Source organism: Cherax quadricarinatus, chromosome 2 (genome assembly GCF_038502225.1).
Source record: "Cherax quadricarinatus isolate ZL_2023a chromosome 2, ASM3850222v1, whole genome shotgun sequence".
NCBI classification, from domain to species: Eukaryota; Metazoa; Arthropoda; class Malacostraca; order Decapoda; family Parastacidae; genus Cherax; species Cherax quadricarinatus.
Genome location: NC_091293.1, coordinates 69,349,213 through 69,372,164, shown reverse-complemented (window position 1 = coordinate 69,372,164; position 22,952 = coordinate 69,349,213). Strand labels below are relative to the sequence as shown.

Sequence of the window (22,952 nt, the reverse complement as noted above, 5' to 3'; positions counted from 1 at the left end):
AGCAGTACTTGTACGTCAGAAGAGCAGTATTTGTACGTCAGAAGAGCAGTATTTGTACAGTCACCAGAGCAGTACTTGTGCGTCAGAAGAGCAGTACTTGTACGTCACAAGAGCAGTACTTGTACGTCAGAAGAGCAGTACTTGTACGTCAGAAGAGCAGTATTTGTACAGTCAACAGAACAGTACTTGTACGTCAGAAGAGCAGTACTTGTACGTCACAAGAGCAGTACTTGTACGTCAGAAGAGCAGTACTTGTACGTCAGAAGAGCAGTACTTGTACGTCAGAAGAGCAGTATTTGTACAGTCACCAGAGCAGTACTTGTACGTCAGAAGAGCAGTACTTGTACGTCACAAGAGCAGTACTTGTACGTCAGAAGAGCAGTACTTGTACGTCAGAAGAGCAGTACTTGTACGTCACCAGAGTAGTACTTGTACAGTCACCAGAACAGTTCTTGTACTGCGGCTAGCCGGGGTATCGAACCCGTGTTGCTTTAGCCCGCCTCGTGGAAAGCAAGTCAAAATTCACGATATATATATATATATATATATATATATATATATATATATATATATATATATATATATATATATATATATATATATATATATATATATATATATATATATATATATATATATATACGGGTAGTTCACATAATCTTTTCAGACTTCCATATGCATTATGTTTCCAAATTCCTGTTTAAACTCGCTGAAGACGATCAAAATATGTGTGTACTCTTCCTGCAGTACACACGAGTGATGCGCTTACGGTGAGCATAAATAGCGCAGTGCAGTGTACATAAGTACTTTTTTGATTGATAAATAAGATTGATTTTAGTTAAAATTATAAAACCCTTGTATGAAATGACCGACCAACAGAAGAGTATAAAACGAAAATACTAAGAAGAAAATATAGTTAGGTTAGGTTAGGTAAGGTTCACCAGGAAACAGGACAAGTGTTTCCTGACGCGGGTCTTAGTCATATGATGACCCGCCTTTGGAACTTGGGTCATCTGACCGAGGCCTTCCGCTGGCTTACCGGTCCATCCCTTTGAAAATTATGATCATTTACATAATGATTGGTAGAAGATTGTTTAAGCAACAATGGTAGGACGATTTTGCTTTTACTGTTAAAGTGTTAATAGGCTGTGTGCCTTGTCTGTCATGTAACCATCAGCCACTTTAAGGCCAGTAATTTAAAGCATCACCATGAATGTAACCATAAAAAAAATTGCATCTGAATTTCCTCCTGAATCGGAATTGCGAGAAAATAAAATAAAAAAAATTAATCTAATTTAGTCACCCAACAAAATAGCCTATTTTCCTGTGTAAGCAGCCAGATCAGAGTAATCTGGCTGCTTACACAGCCTAGTTTTGTTATAGCTTAGAATATTGCTTGAAGTAAACTACCTTACAGTCATGGAGAATTTGTAAAAAAAGAATATTAGTGACGATTGCAATTCTCGCTCCAGAGAACTCAAGTCTTAACAGACAACAGAACAAATTCCTATCTCCCGCCTCACTACTGAGAGACGCATTTCTGAAATAAGATCCACAATTATATAAAAGCTGTGTTGCTGTCAGTTTAGCATTGGATGAGTCTACAGACATTCAAGATATCCCTCAGATAGCTATATTTGTTCACTGTGTTACGAACAGTGGAAATGTAAAAGAAGAATTCTTAGACCTTATCAGCTTAAAGGTAACCACGAAAGGTATTGATATCCAAAATGCGCTTAAGAAAGCTTAATTAAATGCTCAACTGCCATTGCATAAACTATTAACATTGCAACAGACGGAGCACCAGCTATAGTAGGTCAAAATACTGGCCTAGTTGGTCAATTGACACATGATCTCAACTATCGTAGATGTCTCTTTATCCAGTGTATCATCCACCTTGAACAAAAACTGCAAGTTCAACAGTGTTATAAACTGCATTTTAGAAATCGTAAATTTCATTCGGACAAGTAAAAAACACACCGTGAATTTAGAAATTTTATTGAGGAGCTGGAACTTGAAGAAAAGTCAAGTGAGCTTTCATTCTGCTGTATTGTAAGTTGACTGTCAACTACCGATCTTTTGAATAATTTTTTTGCTCTTTTTGAACCAATCATTGCTTTCATGAAAGAAAAAGAAACATCCACAACTAGAATACCACGAATGGGTACAGGATCTGATGGTGAACATCAAAATGGTATACAATACCGACAGGTTGTTAGGTAAGACACATGCAACAGTTAGACAACTTTATTCCGAAACGTTTCGCCTACACAGTAGGCTTCTTCAGTCGAATACAGAAAGTAGGCAGTAACAGTAGAGATGTGAAGACGATGTAATCAGTCCATCACCCTTGAAGTCGTAGAATTTGAGGTTGTCAGTTCCATAGTCAGGAACTATCTGAAGATCAAGCGACAGTGCGGTGACTTAAATACTGTCGGAAGGAGAGGCGCAGGGTAGTAGTAGTAGTAGTAGTAGTGAGAGGCCACTGAGAGGTCATGACCTCTCAGGATCTGATGGTCTTTACAGATGTAACGTAACTCCTCCAGTATTTAAATCTGGCAACTTAAGGAAGAAACAAACTTATTATAGAACTTGATCAATCAGTTTTAAGTTTTCAGAATAAAATAAAGCTTTTTCAAGGAGGTCTGTCAACAGAGAAATTTGACCACTTTCCTAACCTTAAATTCAGATTAACTACTTTTCCTGATGTTGAAATTAAAGACAGTAAATTGAAACAATACGAATGAAACTTAGAAATACTTTATAATGATTCTGAGAACAGGTTTGAGAAACTAAAATAAGTTAAAGCCATATTTAGAATTTCTTGTAAATTCTTAAGTAATTGATGTCATCAACGATGGATGTCCTGTTGTTGCACATTTTACTTCGGATGTTCCTTCAATAGAAACAAAGTTCTTTGAGTTGCAGGAAGATGTGGGTTTGAAGCTGGTACATGAAAGCTCATCTCTAACTGAGAAGCAAAATATCCCAATCTTCAGAAAACTAGCTTCTGACTAGTCTATTTTTGGGACAACTTACTGCTGTGAATCTCTCTTCTCTGTAATAAGATTTATCAAGTCAGGAGATCGTGATATCTTCACTAACAATCACCTCACTGACCTTATAACAACTTCGACATCCTACCAACTATATTTTAAACTACTAATAACTGTAAAAATGAAGATTCAGTCAGAGTCATCAACGAGCAGATTAAACATACTCTGCCTTGGTGAGTTCGACTACTATATAGCTGTATTTTTTTTATTTATAGATACAATTTTAAAACAATATTTTCTGCATCTCTTCAGTATTCAGAAATATATGTGAAGTATTATATGTGGCTCTTCTTACCGAAGAACTTGCCCACCCCTGCTATATACCCTTGAGAGACGTTGGTCTGTGTTTACAGTATACGCTGCAAAATTACTTAAATCCCTGTTTTAGGAATTAAAGTATTTTTGGTTTAGTCGATAGGCCTGAAACCCAATTAGCCAAACCAACCCTCTCCCAGGAAGACGTTATATACACTCAGAGGTTTTTGTCTCAGCGTACATACGCTGAGAATTTACTTTAATCTCTCACTTCAGTATTAAAGTATCCATGACTCGTTGGAACTACTCTCGCTAATGAACACCCCAGGAATAAACCCGGGTCCTTTCCTTGTTGGACGGAACGAAGTACCAACCCATGAGTTGACCTTCCCTGAGGCCTGACCCTCTTCCTGCAAGAATTACTGGTTACAGCGCTCCTGGGCATGGTCGGGATGTACCTCAGACGTGCTACCTTGAGAAGGTCACGTGTGTGGGAGGGAGGGAGGGAGGGGAGCGGCGCGGTGGTAACAGTGTACGGTGGTTCTCAGCCTCCCACGCATCTTACCTGCCCAGGGCTACCAACGCACCGGAGGTGGTAACAGTGTACGGTGGTTCTCAGCCTCCCACGCATCTTACCTGCCCAGGGCTACCAACGCACCGGAGGTGGTAACAGTGTACGGTGGTTCTCAGCCTCCCACGCATCTTACCTGCCCAGGGCTACCAACACACCGGAGGTGGTAACAGTGTATGGTGGTTCTCAGCCTCCCACGCATCTTACCTGCCCAGGGCTACCAACGCACCGGAGGTGGTAACAGTGTACGGTGGTTCTCAGCCTCCCACGCATCTTACCTGCCCAGGGCTACCAACACACCGGAGGTTGTAACAGTGTACGGTGGTTCTCAGCCTCCCACGCATCTTACCTGCCCAGGGTTACCAACACACCGGAGGTGGTAACAGTGTACGGTGGTTCTCAGCCTCCCACGCATCTTACCTGCCCAGGGCTACCAACGCACCGGAGGTGGTAACAGTGTACGGTGGTTCTCAGCCTCCCACGCATCTTACCTGCTCAGGGCTACCAACGCACCGGAGGTGGTAACAGTGTACGGTGGTTCTCAGCCTCCCACGCATCTTACCTGCCCAGGGCTACCAACGCACCGGAGGTGGTAACAGTGTACGGTGGTTCTCAGCCTCCCACGCATCTTACCTGCCCAGGGCTACCAACACACTGGAGGTGGTAACAGTGTACGGTGGTTCTCAGCCTCCCACGCATCTTACCTGCCCAGGGCTACCAACGCACCGGAGGTGGTAACAGTGTACGGTGGTTCTCAGCCTCCCACGCATCTTACCTGCCCAGGGCTACCAACGCACCGGAGGTGGTAACAGTGTACGGTGGTTCTCAGCCTCCCACGCATCTTACCTGCTCAGGGCTACCAACGCACCGGAGGTGGTAACAGTGTACGGTGGTTCTCAGCCTCCCACGCATCTTACCTGCCCAGGGCTACCAACACACCGGAGGTGGTAACAGTGTACGGTGGTTCTCAGCCTCTCACGCATCTTACCTGCCCAGGGCTACCAACACACCGGAGGTTGGTAACAGTGTACGGTGGTTCTCAGCCTCCCACGCATCTTACCTGCCCAGGGCTACCAACGCACCGGAGGTGGTAACTGTACGGTGGTTCTCAGCCTCCCACGCATCTTACCTGCCCAGGGCTACCAACACACCGGAGGTGGTAACAGTGTACGGTGGTTCTCAGCCTCCCACGCATCTTACCTGCCCAGGGCTACCAACGCACCGGAGGTGGTAACAGTGTACGGTGGTTCTCAGCCTCCCACGCATCTTACCTGCCCAGGGCTACCAACGCACCGGAGGTGGTAACAGTGTACGGTGGTTCTCAGCCTCCCACGCATCTTACCTGCCCAGGGCTACCAACACACTGGAGGTGGTAACAGTGTACGGTGGTTCTCAGCCTCCCACGCATCTTACCTGCCCAGGGCTACCAACGCACCGGAGGTGGTAACAGTGTACGGTGGTTCTCAGCCTCCCACGCATCTTACCTGCCCAGGGCTACCAACGCACCGGAGGTGGTAACTGTACGGTGGTTCTCAGCCTCCCACGCATCTTACCTGCCCAGGGCTACCAACACACCGGAGGTTGGTAACAGTGTACGGTGGTTCTCAGCCTCCCACGCATCTTACCTGCCCAGGGCTACCAACACACTGGAGGTGGTAACAGTGTACGGTGGTTCTCAGCCTCCCACGCATCTTACCTGCCCAGGGCTACCAACACACTGGAGGTGGTAACAGTGTACGGTGGTTCTCAGCCTCCCACGCATCTTACCTGCCCAGGGCTACCAACACACTGGAGGTGGTAACAGTGTACGGTGGTTCTCAGCCTCCCACGCATCTTACCTGCCCAGGGCTACCAACACACCGGAGGTGGTAACAGTGTACGGTGGTTCTCAGCCTCCCACGCATCTTACCTGCCCAGGGCTACCAACGCACCGGAGGTGGTAACAGTGTACGGTGGTTCTCAGCCTCCCGGGCATCTTACCCGCCCAGGGCTACCAACACTGGTCGGCGTCATTAGTGACTGCTGATGTCAGTTAACTTTCACTAATAATGTTCTTCATGACTCCTTCAACTCTCATATTTCTCAACGTTAATCCAGGAGTAACAACACTCGTCTTAGACGAGTGCTGTTACCTCACTGACTGACACTTACCTCACTGATTGACACTTACCTCACTGACTGACACTTACCTCACTGATTGACACTTACCTCACTGATTGACACTTACCTCACTGATTGACACTTACCTCACTGATTGACACTTACCTCAGTGATTGACACTTACCTCACTGATTGACACTTACCTCACTGACTGACACTTACCTCACTGATTGACACTTACCTCACTGACTGACACTTACCTCACTGATTGACACTTACCTCACTGACTGACACTTACCTCACTGATTGACACTTACCTCAGTGGTTGACACCTTACTGGTTGACACTTACCTGAGTAGTTAACACGTCAGTGGTTGACATTTACCTCAGTGGTGGTAAACACTTGACATTCGCCCTTAATGACCCATAGGCCTTAAGACTAAGCAACTAACCATATATTTACTATTAAGTGACATTTTCGGGTTAGCATCAGTTTGTTACTTATTAATCTAAGGATGTCAGATTACTAACAAACATTAACATCTGCCTTATCCTTTTTCGTCACTAAGTTAGTAAATATTAATATATTCATGGTTAATCTTAGAATGATATCGGTTTAAAAATCATTAACGTATTTCATTCTTATAGTCATTACCGAGTAATAATGTTTGAAGGTACGTAAAGTGTGTTCAACCACAGCTGATTCATCCAGGAAGGTTCCTTGATGCTGGTGAGGTGCTCTTGATCTTGGGAACTGGATCTGTGCTCCAGTTCTCTGAATTAACCCTGAATACCTTCCATCCCCCCTACAGGCGCTGTATAATCCTACGGGTTTAGCGCTTCGCTTTGATTATAATAATCAACCACAGCTGGATGGTATCAATTATAAGATCACGTACATTGTTCAACCACAGCTGGATGGTATCAATTATAAGATCACGTACATTGTTCAACCACAGCTGGATGGTATCAATTATAAGATCACGTACATTGTTCAACCACAGCTGGATGGTATCAATTATAAGATCACGTACATTGTTCAACCACAGCTGGATGGTATCAATTATAAGGTCACGTACATTGTTCAACCACAGCTGGATGGTATTAACTATAACGTCACGTACATTGTTCAGCCACTGTCAGCATCATTCATTATTCAGCAACAACTGGGCAGTGGAAGTTTAAAAATAGAGGAAATTATTCGCTTGGCCCGTGTTTCTTCCCTATGTTGGGCCAGGTGAAACTTGGCATTTAATGGTTAATGGTTAATTACCCTAGGGTTATTAAGGCTACACGTAGCCTCTTCACCACCAGACAAGAATACTTCAATCCCTATAATACCGATTACGGTTAAGTCTGAGTTTATATGCACAGAGAAATACACCTGTCAGTGGATAAAATCCTGTGTAGTAATGAATTATTTTTAAATCTTGTTACTTCTTACTTACCTCCCCCAGGATTTCCTCTCTCTCTCTCTCTCTCTCTCTCTCTCTCTCTCTCTCTCTCTCTCTCTCTCTCTCTCTCTCTCTCTCTCTCTCTCTCTCTCTCTCTCTCTCTCTGGGTCTCTCTGTCTCTCTCTGTCTCTCTCTCTCTGTCTGTCTCTCTCTCTGTCTGTCTGTCTGTCTGTCTGTCTCTCTCTCTCTCTCTCTCTCTCTCTCTCTCTCTCTCTCTCTCTCTCTCTCTCTCTCTCTCTCTCTCTCTCTCTCTCTCTGTCTCTCTCTCTCTCTGTCTGTCTGTCTATTTTTTTTTTTTTTTTTTTTTTTTTACACAAGGTTTGACAAGGTTAAGGATCCCTAGCTTTATTGACAGCTATATTACAGGTTAAGGATTCCTAACTTTATTGGCAAGCTAAGAGCTGTTACCTACATCAGCTCATTTGAAAGCATTTTTATTGTTATGAGACATACAAGTACGGGACAGGATGAAGTTGGAGCCATCTGTGGGCCAGCATTTTCATTTGATCAACTGACTTTATCTCGTTGACATCATTATGCTGTACGAATGTGTTCCATACTCGAGTCATCCTGGGTATGTATGATCTCAGATGGAGTGATGTTCTGGAGAAGGGTACAGCCAGAGTGAAGTTGCTGCTTTCTGCCCGTCTTGTGGCATAAAAGCTTGTTTCACGCTGTCCTCGAAGTGGATCCAAGTGTGGTATTTTGACAATATTGGCCTTGTACATAACAGTAAGGCCACCCACATCCCTCCTATGTTGAAGGCTCTGCTGAAATGACAGATCTATCCAGGATGGGTCCAGGCGAGAGATGAGACGTCTTGCTCTCTCTCTCTCTCTCTCTCTCTCTCTCTCTCTCTCTCTCTCTCTCAGTAGGGAAGGATGGAGGTATTATCTGCATCTGTTTAACATTTCACTGTTTCTCTGCCTTACACAAGACTGTGTAAGGCAGTAAATGCTCTTGTTATTTTTTTTTAAGGCTGATGTTCATTTCTTGTTCAGTATGTACATGCGCCGGGTTGCTGGCCAAGCATCAAAGAGAATTTGTGATAGCTTGTCAACATGTTATTTACCCCCTTCCCCCTCCTCCCTTCCCCCATCTTCCCTTCCCCTCCTCCCATCCCCCTCCCACCCATCCCTCTCCTACCTTCCCCCTAGCCCCTACCACTCATTAATATACTCCTTACTTTACTTATTCATGTATTAGGTTATTTATGAGTGGATTTGTTGCTTTTCAGGATTTTTTTTTATCCGCAGTGACGTTATAACAGTATAGTAAAGTGTCCTTCAAGGAGGAGCCTTGATGCTGGTGATGGGCTCTTAATCCAAGAAAATTGAGCCATGTGGCGCCCTCTCGGTTCAAGCCTTAGTTATTATTACCCTCCATCCATCAGGAGCTCTGTGACCCATACACATTTTGCACTTCTTAATAAAGTAAATAATAATAAACATCAGAAAAATGTCAATATTGGTAAAGTAACATTAAACATTCTCTCGTACTATAATAATGTGTACGTTCAGTGTTACTGTTTTATATAGTTTAGGTACATAACGTATTTTAACCTAATGTACAAGTTACTCAGAGCAGAGATTACCTACCTGGAGTCTACCTGGAGCATGTTGCGAGGGTCAGCGTTCTCTTGGCACGGTCTATGACCAGGCCTCACGTTGGATCAGGCCTGACCAATCAGGCTATTACTGCTAACTGCACATATTCTAACGTACGAACCACAGCCCGGCCGGTCAGGTATTGACTTTTGGCATCAATCTAGTTTCGTCTCGACGACAGCCAAGGTCGATTGGTAATCCCCCTTATGTGTGGTGGATGTCAGATGAAAAGTCTTGGGCCCCAGACACTTATTGTATTTTCTCCCAGTGTATTAAGAGCAGCCCTGCTAGTCTTTTGCTTTCGTATTGAACTGATTTTTGTGAGCAGATTTGAAACAAGTTCCTCTAGGAATTTCCAGATATAGATTATGTATCTTTCTCGCCTGCGTTCCAAGGAGTACAGGTCAAGGGACTTTAAATGAGTCTGTTAACTGAGGTATTTGACTGTACTTATAGGTGCAGTGAAGGTTCTCTGTGATTCTCTAGATCTGCTACCATGAAAGGGGCTGTTAGTGTACAACAATATTCCAGCCTATAGAGGACAAGTGACTTAAAAAGAATCACCAGTGGCTTGGAATCACTTGTTTTGATGGTTTTCATTTTCCTGGCAGATGTGATAATGACATTGTTGTGATCTTTGAAAGTGAGAACCTCTAACATTATCACTCTCAAGTCCTTCACATTAGTTTTCCGCTCTCTTGAGTGGTTAGAATTCGTTTTATATTCCGATCTATCTTTTATTTCCTCAAGTTTTCCATAACGAAGTAACTGAAATTTGTCCTAACAGAAGATCATATTGTTTTCTGCTGCCCTTCGGAAGACTTGGTTTATATCAGCTTGGTTTACAGCTCTGTCTATGTCAGATAGGGTGAAGAAAAAGTTAGGGGTGCGTACTTTCCCTTGTGGAACAGCTTTTCGCTGTGGCGTTTTTGCCCCTTGGAACCCTTTCAAAAAAAATTTATGTGTTTCACTAGTGCAGTGGGCCCATAATTTTTTGCTATTGCATTGCTGCCACCGTTGTGAAGTGGGGCTGTTTCTTTTTTTTTTTTTAGTGACTGTGGGATGACCCCCTTGTCAAGGCTCCCTCTCAATAGAAGGGAAAAAAAAGGTTTCTTGTATTTCTTGACGAACACAGAGTTCCACAAGTCTGAGCCTGAGGCCGAGTGCATGGGTATGTCATTAATTGCTTTTTCTAAGTGCAGTTGTGTTAGTGTTACATCGGAAATTCTTAAGATAGTGACAAGATTTTGAGTCTCGTTCAGATTGTTGACTTTTAGTCAAATTAACGACTCCCTCAACACAGAGTCATCTTGAGACTTCAGTATCTCACTCATTTCTTTACTACTATTAGTCTAAGTCCCATCTTCTGTGTCTCTTGGATCCGTTACTTCATTCAGTATTTCAGATGACTGGCCCCTTTGAGAAACTCTGTGATTCTTTGCCTTCGCCTGTGCAGGGAGCAACTTTCTCATTCTACTTGACTCACGAAATCGTAATGACACGATTGCAAACAAACCATACCACAGGCGTGTTCTAACCCCGCCCGTGTTATGTTTTTTTTTCTCATTATAGTTTACACCCTATCTTCTTTTCCTTAGGGGAATGTCCCCTTGAGCATACCTCAATTGCGGGAGTTGATCCTTTCTATGCACTGGTTGGAATCCATATTGTTTAGAATATCGTCCAGCATGTTTCGTTAAGGACATGATTAATTTGATCCCACAGAATGTTCTTGCTGGTAAAGTTGAATTTGGTGGAAGCACCTTCATACTGATCGCATTTTGTTGGTCAGGACCCCTGAGGATACAAGCCTGAACAGCGATTCGGTTGAAATCTGAATTAATTATTATCGATACTGTTATATTTCATACCAGGTCGTCAGAATTTGTGAAAATAAGGTCAAGTGTATTTTCCAGTCTCTTTGGCTCCACTATTTGCTGGCTTATGATGAATTTCTTGCAGTGAGAATTTTCAAATGAGCTGCCTCCTAGGCTTATCTCCGCTATAACATTTGCCACGTTCTTCCATTTTAAATGTCTCAGAATAAAATCACCAAGCAATAAGATGTTTGGGGCTGAGGCTCGAAGATTTTCCAGACAGTAATCTGTTTTCAGTGGCTGTTGCTTGAATTGCAGGGAAGTTGCATCTGGTGGATTATACACAACTACAATGACTAGGTTATGGTTCTCAGTCTTTACTGCCAAAACTTCAACTTCTACATCATTTGCGGTGTTTAGTAAATGTGCAAATGAGCGACTATGTGACATACAGACTGTACTTTCTGTTCCATCTAAATAAGTTGTACGCTGGTATCCACATTTCTTTGTCGGTGATCTTTTGTGTGGGTCTCTGTGAAAGCCGCAGATATCGCATTTGACTAAGTGAGAAATCCATTGATGAGCGATATTTTGTAGTTGATTGATGGCTTTAGACCCTGTAATTGCAAATACAAATGTATTGCGTGTTCATTGTAATTTTATTTGTTGGCATTAATATCTGTTGTTGCTTTGTAGTAGCGGCCACTGATTATGCGTCCACTCCAACAAGGCTCTGAGATGGTGGAGTATTTTTGTCATTTCCTGCCATTTTTCTCGTACTAAAGATTCTCTTTCTTTTGAATGGTTTTAAGTACCTTGATACGTTTCCTAAGGTTTGTGGGATCGGTACCTTGTGGTCCCTTTTAAATGGTGTGCAGGGCAGTTTGTGTTGTATCATGTCTTTCATGAACCGGTGTATAACGCATTTCAGGGTGAAAATGTCACGGTAAGAAGATGCTACTCTCCTTTGATCATAAGGTCATGGCATTTTTTTGGATGGTCAGAGTTGCAATCCTATTTGTTTTTCCAGATATTCCATGCCTACAGATACCCCAGGCATAGAATGTGAACAGTTTTGCTTTCTTTTACTTAGACTATGTGGGGGGCTGAGTTCCCTACTGGTGCACTTTCAGGATCCGGACCCACAATATTTTCTGCACCAGCACTCGTACCAGTATCAGCACCACCACCTATTTAACATCTGGATTTTGTGATAGTGAGTAGAAATATACATGGTCTTCTTATAAAATTAAGCTGTTGGTATATTAGGATTGAAGCCTATCTATTACACAAGGTTTACTAAGGCTCCATGTCACCTCTACACCGCCTATTCCAAACGAGGAATGAAGTAATCTTTAAGTGCTTATGTAGAAATATAAACACATCTCTGAGTTGTCAGTGGTGTGTAAACACCGAAAAGACACAAAAGCTGTAACAAGATAATAATTAAGGAGGCTGAAAAAGCCCCTGGCGGGCGAAACGTCTCCTTAATAAATGTCATTATTCAGTTTTTATCTTACATACTCCTCTCCATGTATACAACCCGTAAATAGGTTACTATATTAATCAGAGGAGAACAGTGATAATGTATCTCGTGTACATTGTTCTTGTTGCTCACAGCGGGATATGACACCCAGTTACCTACTTAGTGCTAGGTTAACAGAGGCGGCAGGTGTTAGGAGACTTCCCCACACGACGCCGCACATTGCTCGCGGGTCATCACACTTCGTTGACTGTCATACCTGTTGTTAAAGCAATATACGAATCCTGGACCGGGCCGCAGGGGGCGTTGTCCCCGAGCACCCTCCAGGTAGATATATCGAATCGAGGTTCGGGTCGTACAGTGGTTCACTTTTATGACTATTCTGTAGCCAGATAAATATCTCCTACCTGGAGTTTACCTGGAGAGAGTTTCGGGGGTCAACGCCCCCGCGGCCCGGTCTGTGACCAGGCCTCCTAATATCGTTCTGACTAATTTAATTTTAGCTTATAGCTATGTCCTCCTGTTCCTGTTTCCCTTCTCTCGAACAGCTTGTTCCCACCCAACTTCTCAATTCACCTCAGTATTTTGTGTATCTTATTTTGTATATCTCCCCTGGTCATTACTGTTCTCTAGTGTCATCAGATACGTAGATCTACGTTCGGAGCCCTACACGAGCAAACGTACAACATACTTCATATATTGTACATGTAGCTCTGAGACGCAATCGTACGTCAAGCTTATTTAATCAGCTGTGATCTCCCGTGCTTCCTATTTGCACTTGTTGAGGGAAGCGTCATCTAAGTCACTGGCTTAACACGGCTCTTCCGCCGCTGCTCTGGTAAGGCTGAGGGAAACTGCTGCATCCAAACAATGATCAATTGTGCAGTTTTGTTCTACATACATCTAGTGATTATTTAATTGTTTATGCATTTTTTCACATTATCTACTGTAGGTAGATAATGTGGGTAGATGATGTGGGAAGATGTGGGTAGATGTGGGTGGATGATGTAGGTGTATGTGGGTAGATTTGGGTGGATGATGTAGGTAGATTATGTGGGTGTGAGTAGATGATGTAGGTGAATGATGTAGATAGATGATGTGGGTAGACGATGTGGGTGGATGATGTAGGTAGATGATGTGGGTAGACGATGTGGGTGGATGATGTAGGTAGATGATGTGGGTAGACGATGTGGGTGGATGATGTAGGTAGATGGTGTGGGTAGACGATGTGGGTGGATGATGTAGGTAGATGGTGTGGGTAGACGATGTGGGTGGATGATGTAGGTAGATGGTGTGGGTAGACGATGTGGGTGGATGATGTAGGTAGATGGTGTGGGTAGACGATGTGGGTGGATGATGTAGGTAGATGGTGTGGGTAGACGATGTGGGTGGATGATGTAGGTAGATGGTGTGGGTAGACGATGTGGGTGGATGATGTAGGTAGATGGTGTGGGTAGACGATGTGGGTGGATGATGTAGGTAGATGGTGTGGGTAGACGATGTGGGTGGATGATGTAGGTAGATGATGTGGGTAGACGATGTGGGTGGATGATGTAGGTAGATGATGTGGGTAGACGATGTTGGTGGATGATGTAGATAGATGATGTGGGTAGACGATGTGGGTGGATGATGTAGGTAGATGATGTGGGTAGACGATGTGGGTGGATGATGTAGATAGATGATGTGGGTAGACGATGTGGGTGGATGATGTAGGTAGATGATGTGGGTAGACGATGTGGGTGGATGATGTAGGTAGATGATGTGGGTAGACGATGTGGGTGGATGATGTAGGTAGATGATGTGGGTAGACGATGTGGGTGGATGATGTAGATAGATGATGTGGGTAGACGATGTGGGTGGATGATGTAGGTAGATGATGTGGGTAGACGATGTGGGTGGATGATGTAGGTAGATGATGTGGGTAGACGATGTGGGTGGATGATGTAGGTAGATGATGTGGGTAGACGATGTGGGTGGATGATGTAGGTAGATGATGTGGGTAGACGATGTGGGTGGATGATGTAGATAGATGATGTGGGTAGACGATGTGGGTGGATGATGTAGGTAGATGATGTGGGTAGACGATGTGGGTGGATGATGTAGATAGATGGTGTGGGTAGACGATGTGGGTGGGTGATGTAGGTAGATGATGTGGGTAGACGATGTGGGTGGATGATGTAGGTAGATGATGTGGGTAGACGATGTGGGTGGATGATGTAGATAGATGGTGTGGGTAGACGATGTGGGTGGGTGATGTAGGTAGATGATGTGGGTAGACGATGTGGGTGGATGATGTAGGTAGATGATGTGGGTAGATGATGTGGGTAGATGTGAGCAGATGTGGGTGGATGATGTGAGTAGATGATGTGAAGAGAACAAGACTCAAATCTGCTCACTCTGCCTCAAAATATACAATACACTTATAACACACGGCCAGACGCCAGGGAAGTATAGGCCCCCAGCAGACGCTAGGCGTTGTTTCGTATACCCTGGAGCACCAGGTTGGTGTTTCCCATACCCCGGAGCACCAGCTGCTCCAGGGTATGGGAAATACCAGCCTGGTGCTCTTGGGTATGGGAAACACCAGCCTGGTGCTCCTGGGCATTGGAAACACCAGCCTGGTGCTCCTGGGTATGGGAAACACCAGCCCGGTCCTCCTGGGTATGGGAAACATCAGCTTGGTCCAATTTTTAAGGGAGTTCGGCCTATTCGCCAAGTTCGGCCTGATATATATATATATATATATATATATATATATATATATATATATATATATATATATATATATACATATATATATATATATATATATATATATATATATATATATATATATATATATATATATATATATATATATATATATATATATATATATATATATATATATATATATATTTCAACAAGTCGGCCGTCTCCCACCGAGGCAGGGTGACCCAAAAAAGAAAGAAAATCCCCAAAAAGAAAATACTTTCATCATCATTCAACACTTTCACCACACTCACACATTATCACTGCTTTTGCAGAGGTGCTCAGAATACAACAGTTTAGAAGCATATACGTATAAAGATACACAACATATCCCTCCAAACTGCCAATATCCCAAACCACTCCTTTAAAGTGCAGGCATTGTACTTCCCATTTCCAGGACTCAAGTCCGACTATATGAAAATAACCGGTTTCCCTGAATCCCTTCACTAAATATTACCCTGCTCACACTCCAACAGATCGTCAGGTCCCAAGTATCATTCGTCTCCATTCACTCCTATCTAACACGCTCATGCACGCTTGCTGGAAGTCCAAGCCCCTTGCCCGCAAAACCTCCTTTACCCCCTCTTTCCAACCCTTTCGAGGACGACCCCTACCCCTCCTTCCTTCCCCTATAGATTTATATGCTTTCCATGTCATTCTACTTTGATCCATTCTCTCTAAATGACCAAACCACCTCAACAACCTCTCTTCTGCCCTCTGACTAATGCTTTTATTAACTCCACACCTTCTCCTAATTTCCACACTCCGAATTTTCTGCATAATATTTACACCACACATTGCCCTTAGACAGGACATCTCCACTGCCTCCAACCGTCTCCTCGCTGCTGCATTTACCACACAAGCTTCACATCCATATAAGAGTGTTGGTACTACTATACTTTCATACATTCCCTTCTTTGCCTCCATAGATAACGTTTTTTGACTCCACATATACCTCAACGCACCACTCACCTTTTTTCCCTCATCAATTCTATGAGTAACCTCATCCTTCATAAACGCATCCGCCGAGACGTCAACTCTCAAGTATCTGAAAACATTCACTTCTTCCATACTCCTCCTCCCCAATTTGATATCCAATTTTTCTTTATCTAAATAATTTGATACCCTCATCACCTTACTCTTTTCTATGTTCACTTTCAACTTTCTACCTTTACACACATTCTCAAACTCATCCACTAACCTTTGCAATTGCAAAGATTAGTGGATATATATATATATATATATATATATATATATATATATATATATATATATATATATATATATATGCAAAAAGATCACAGTAAACAGGTGATTTCAGAATATGCAAAACAGCCACTGTGAAAGAATAGAGAAATTCCAAGCACTTCCGTGAATACTCACATTAGACTCCTTGACATGAGAGATCGTCCTTTTGATGATTTTATGAGAATTATTCTTCAGAAACATATTGAAATTACTAAAATACAGGAGAAGGAAGCATTCAAAATATTGAGAAACAAAAAATTCTCTTTTAATCAGGCCATTCCATCAGAATGGAAACACAGTATGTTGGATCATTGCTATAATAAACTCAGAAGAATTTGTAATGAACTCAAAAACAAACTACAAAGAAAATTAGACATTTTAATTGAAAATAGCGATTGGACAAAGCATGCTAATAACAGTTTTGTAATTAACTTATCAGATGAAATATTAAATAAAAATACAACTGCTGCTCTAGGTTTTAGCCTAAGTTTTGCAACTTCAAAAAAACTTAATAATGTTGAAATTGCAAAAGCCTTTTGTAACTTTGAAAAATTTTCTGATTTATCCACTGATGAAATTAATATTAGTAAGGGAAAGGTGTCATGTGGGTTCGATAACGTGGATGGGGTAAAAACACTCACGTAGGCTGGTTAGTACGTATAATATATAACGGAAGGTATGGGGAGCACCATCAGCCGACCTGCCTCTCTCTGCTCTCTATCTCAGACTGACCCACCAGTGCCTAGCGGGTGAGCGGCATTCAAAAACATGCTATGGTCAGCAGCAACATGAATAACAGTCAGTGATTCACACAGACGGTTGGTAGTGAGTCATCTACTGGTTACTGGTACTACTGAGAATGGTATATAGCTCTATGTTAAAACCAAACATTCCCAATTGCCCTCAAAGATTCTTTAAGTCTTATGATACACTTAATAACAATAAAAATTTGCGCCTTACTAAAGCAGATAAAATAAATGCAATAGTAATTATGAAAGAAAATGATTACCAAGAAAAAATTAATAATCTCTTAGATGATACTGAAACCTATTCTAAACTTAGAAAAAATCCCCTAGAAACCGTTAACAGCAATTTCAATAAAACAATAAAACTTCTACTGAAAGGCAAAAATGAATTAATCAAACAGTTTACTTCCACTAATCCATCTTTACCTTACATGTATGGACTAATAAAAACACACAAACCAGGGAATCCAGTCAGACCAATTATTAGCTCCATAGGATCAATTTCATATAAATTATCCAAATGGCTTGTTGACATTTTGAGTCCTATTGTTGGCTAAATTTCTAACTTTAATGTTAAAAACAACATAGATTTAGTTGATAAATTAAGCTCCTTGACTGACTTAAATGATTTTAACATGGTTAGTTTTGATGTTACTTCCTTGTTTACGAAAGTTCTTGTTGATGATTTATTAAGTTTCTTATCTGAAGAACTCGTTAATTATGATTTACCATTGTCAGTTCCTACTATCATTAAACTTATTAAACTTTGCATTGTTAATGCAAAATTTGTATTTAATAAGTTTTACACTCAGAAGTTTGGTATGGCAATGGAAAATCCTCTTTCACCTGTTCTTAGTAACCTATACATGGAATTTTTTGAAACAAGGTTACTTAACACAATCCTCCCTAATAGAGCTAAATGGTTCAGATATGTTGATGATATTTTGTGTCTTATGCCCAAAAATGTAGATATACACCATTTCCTAGGAAAATTAAATAGCTTAGCCCATTCTATAAACTTTACTGTTGAGTTTGAAGAAAATAACTCATTGCCTTTTCTAGATGTTTTAATTATTAAGAGTAATAATGAATTCAAATTTAAAATTTACAGAAAACCTACAAATAACTGTTCCTATGTCCACTATTATTCTTCACATCAAGATAGAGTCAAACTGTCTGTTTTCTCATCAATGTTTTTGAGAGCTTTACGAATTTGTAGTCCAGAGTTCATAGATGAGGAAATATCCAAAATTTATGAAATAGATAATGATTTGAAATACCCAAGAAACGTAATTGATAAATCTTTTAAAATTGCTAGAAATAGTTTTTACAATCCAAAAAGGGACAACCAGCCTTATTCAACTAAAAATATGTTGGTTCTCCCTTACCATGAAAACTTGGTTGATATGCCTTCTCTTCTTAAGATTTTTAATATCAACGTTGCATTTAAAAATCTTGATACAGTAAAAAAAACTTTTGATAAAGAATTCCCACCAAAATGCTGACGGATGTGTCTATAAGATTCCTTGTAAAATTTGCGAGAAAGTTTATTACGGTCAAACTGGTAAAAGTCTCGAACTAAGATTAAACAACATAAATATAGCATTAGAACTGGACAAGATTCCAATGCTCTATTTATTCATGTGAGAGATTTTAACCATCCAATTGATTTTCAAAAAGTTGAGAAAGTTGTATTAAGCAAGTCCATGGTCGACAGGAATATAATTGAATCTTGTTTCATAAAAATCAGTTTTGACAATAATATGAATATTTCCTTTGGTTTATATAAATTAGATCCTTTTATAATTAAGAGAATTTGGGAAGAATTTAATAATGCATTGGACAAATAATAAATTTTAAAATTCTTAATTCTTGGGTAGAATAGTTTGTTTGTGGGTTGTGTGAAGGACCTGTCATGTTGGTCCAGCGGGCCTGCTGCGGTGGTTTAAAGCGTCATGTGGTTCTCGCTTACCATAAGGCAGGCCAGTACAACATGGGTTCGAATCCTTGGCTAGTGCAGTGTTGATATTGATCAATACCACTCGTTCGTGATTACAATAATATATATATATATATATATATATATATATATATATATATATATATATATATATATATATATATATATATATATATATATATATATATAAATATATATATATATATATATATATATATATATATATATATTATATATATATATATATATATATATATATATATATATATATATATATATATATATATATAAATATATATATATATATATATATATATATATATATATATATATATATATATATATATATATATATATATATATATATATATATATATATATATATATATATATATATATATATATATATATATATATATATATATATATATATATATAATGTGTGTGTGTGTGTGTGTGTGTTTACACAAGTCGTGAAGAAACTCTAGGTGGACTCGGGCAGTTAAGTAATATTTACACGGACGTGAGATTCTTGAATAGCTCGTGTGAGAGTTTTTATTAACCTTGAGAAAGTCAAACAACTCAAAACAATTGGCCCGTGAAAATTCTGACTGAGCAACATTCCTGGGATCTCTAAAACATTTGCTTGTGTTTTACGTCGCCCACTTCCCATCCTCTAATAACTCAGAGTGCCAATAAAAATTTTGAAAAGTGTTTCCGAGTATATTTTGCCCCGAGCGAGAGATATAAAGAGATTAAAGAGACCAGAAGCTAATAAGAGAGACTACCTGGGGGTTAATGTTCCCACAACCCACCAGGGTGGCCGCTCTCTCCCCCTCCCGGCACCTCTCTCCGCCAATCAGAACAAAGTTGTAAGTGGTATTTTGTCAAGCTTAACCAATGAGATTGTTAGTGCACATGACCGGTAATAGGGATTCGGGAACCTGAAACTTTCCAAGTGATGGATGTGCTCAAGGTCGCTGCCAGTGTTGGCCGGGCTTGGAGACGTCTCGTCTGAGTAGAGGTTAGGTTTGTTCTTACTGCTATTGTTTTTGTTACAGTTGAGATTTATGAGCGCATCTCAAACTGACTAGATCAACATACTTCACACTTAACATTACTCTGTACGGACGTGTAACTAACTTTTTGGTACCTGGAAAGCACTTTAGATCCTTCTCTCAAATCTGCAATGCAACATCAACATACTGCAGTGAGAGGTATGAGGGAAAGTGAAAAATAAACCCAGTGAAAAGCAGGGAACACAGTATTGACGTCCGTGGCCCTAGACCATTCAACATCTTACCAAAAGGTATCAGAAATACTGCTGGGACAAGTATAGAAGTCTTCAAGAGAAAGGTGGACAAGTATCTTCACCAGGTTGATCAGACAGTCACCAGACGGGCCTTGCCCAGTAGTAGAAAAAATCATTTGAACACATTAAAGGTATATCAGAAGTAATATATATTATCTACCCTCATTATCTAATTGCAAAAAACTTATAGCAATAAGAATCTACACTATCAAGGTTTTTGAAAGGGTTTTAAGAAACAAAATTATAAGTCACATGGAATCGCAGCATTTGCACAACCCGGGTCAATATGAGTTCAGAACAGGTCGCAATTACTGGACTAATATGACAAAGCCTTTGATGAGTGCAAGTATGGGGTAATTGCACACAAAGTGAGTGAAAAATAAATAACTGGGATGGTAGGCAGATGGGCATTTAACTTCTTAACAAATAGAACCCAAAGAGTAAAAGAGTGAAATCGGTGGCGGCTACAATGAAAAGTTCTCTCCCAAGACAGGTTCTCGTTCCACGTCTCTTCCTCATTCTCACATCTAACATAGACAAGAGACGTCATTCATTGTGCGGTATCATTTTTTTGAGGGCGATACTAGAATTTGTATGAAAGTGTCATCCGTAGAAGACACAACGAGCCTTCAAGCTGATATAAACCAGGTTTTCCAGTGGGCCACTGACAACAATATGATGTTCAGTGACGACAAATTTCAGTTATTACGCCACAGAAGAATGAAGGAAATAAAAACAAGATCTGAGTACAAAACAAACTCAAACCTCTCAATAGAACGTAAGTCAAGTGTGAGAGACATGGGAGTGATAATGCTAGAAGATCTCACGTTCAAGGAGCATAATGCCATTATCACAACTGCAACAAAACTAATAGGCTGGATAACTAGATCCTTCAGAACAAGCCATGTCAAGCTACTGATGCTACTCTTCAGGTCGCTCATTCTAAGTTAATATTCCTTCATGCATAAGGAATATATCAACACACCCCTAACTAGTTGTCTTCAAGGGAAAACTCGGAAGGATGTTCAAAACAGTTTCTGATCAGCCGAGTTGTGGTGCATATACTGGACTGTGGGTTGATCGATCAGGCCAGCAACCAAGAGACCTGGTCTGGGACCGGAGGCGGTGACTTCCGGAAGCGAGTCCACGTAGAATCCAAGATCGTCTACCTGCGTCATCTACTCACATCATCTACCACATCATCTATGCCCACATCATATCCCAACATTATCTACCCAAGCCATATACCCACATCATCTTCCCAGTTCATCTAATCACGTCATCTACCCACATCATCTACCCGCATCACCATCTCCCGACATCACCATCAATCACCTTCCTCTTTCCTCACAAACCCTCCTCTCTCCTCCCCTGACTTCCGTCTCTTCTCTCACTCCCTTTCCTCCTCTCCCCCTTCCCCTCCTCTCCCCTTCCCCTCCTCTCCCCCTCCCTCTCCCCCACTTCCCCCTCCATTTCCACGCACCAATGACTTTACCAGAGGGAAGTGTTGGTGATGAGTCAGACTGGTGCATGTTCCACTTTACCTTGCTAAAACATAGACTAATATAACTGTAATATAACTCCTAACCACGGAAAAATAAGGACATAAGCAGTATAATATGATCCTTATACTGCTTATGTGTTTATTTTTCCATTGTGTCGGTATTTTATACCATTTATTTCCAACTCCTAAACACGTAATGTAACTCCTAACCACGTAATGTAACTCCTAACCACGTAATATAACTCCTAACCACGTAATATAACTCCTAGCCACGTAATATAACTCCTAACCACATAAGAAGGACATAAGAAAGGAGGAACATTGCAGTAAACCCACTGGCCCATACTAGGCAGGTCTTGCTGAAACCTAAACTCACTAACAAAATTATTTGCCCAACCCATTTTCAATGCTACCCAGGGAATGAGCTTTGATAATCCTGTTAACTCACATGCAAACCTCCACTCAAATCCAACCCCTTTCACTCTTGTATTTATCTGACCTGTATTTGAAGCTACCCAAGGTTTTACCTTCAATAACCCTACTGGGCAAACTGATCCACTCATCGACTACTTTATTTCCAAACCAGTACTTTCCTATATCCTTCCTAAATCTAAACTTATCCAATTTGAATTAATTATTTCGAGTTCTTAAAGGAATATCCTCAGAACCTTATTTATACCTCCTTTATTTATGCCTTTCTTCCACTTATACACTTCAATTATGTCTCCTCTCATTCTGCTTCTGACAAGAAAATGTAGGTTAAGGAATTTCAATCTTTCTTAGTATAGAAGGTTTCTTATGCAATTGATTAATTTTGTCATTTTTCTCCGAGTGTTCTGTAACGAATATATATATATTCTGTAGTATGAAGACCATTACTGAGCTGCGTAATCTGAGGCCTTATTAATGATGTGTAGAGCTGTAGTATAACCTATGGACTTCTGTTGCTTATTCTTATTGATATAATTCCCAGTTATAAATTTATATAAATCCCAATTGCCTTATTGCGTACGCCTAGGCATTACTGTCTTGGCTTCAGGTTCCTGCTTGCCATAACTCCCAAGTCCTTTTCACATTATGTATGACCA

The 22,952-nt window shown here is 40.9% G+C and overlaps 1 protein-coding gene across 1 annotated transcript in view; it reads left to right on the top strand.

The window, feature by feature from the left end:
• LOC128697459 (dorsal-ventral patterning protein Sog) overlaps positions 1-22,952 on the top strand; it is a 459,727-nt gene that overhangs the window by 183,039 nt on the left and 253,736 nt on the right. The gene's annotated exons all lie outside the window — the stretch shown is intronic.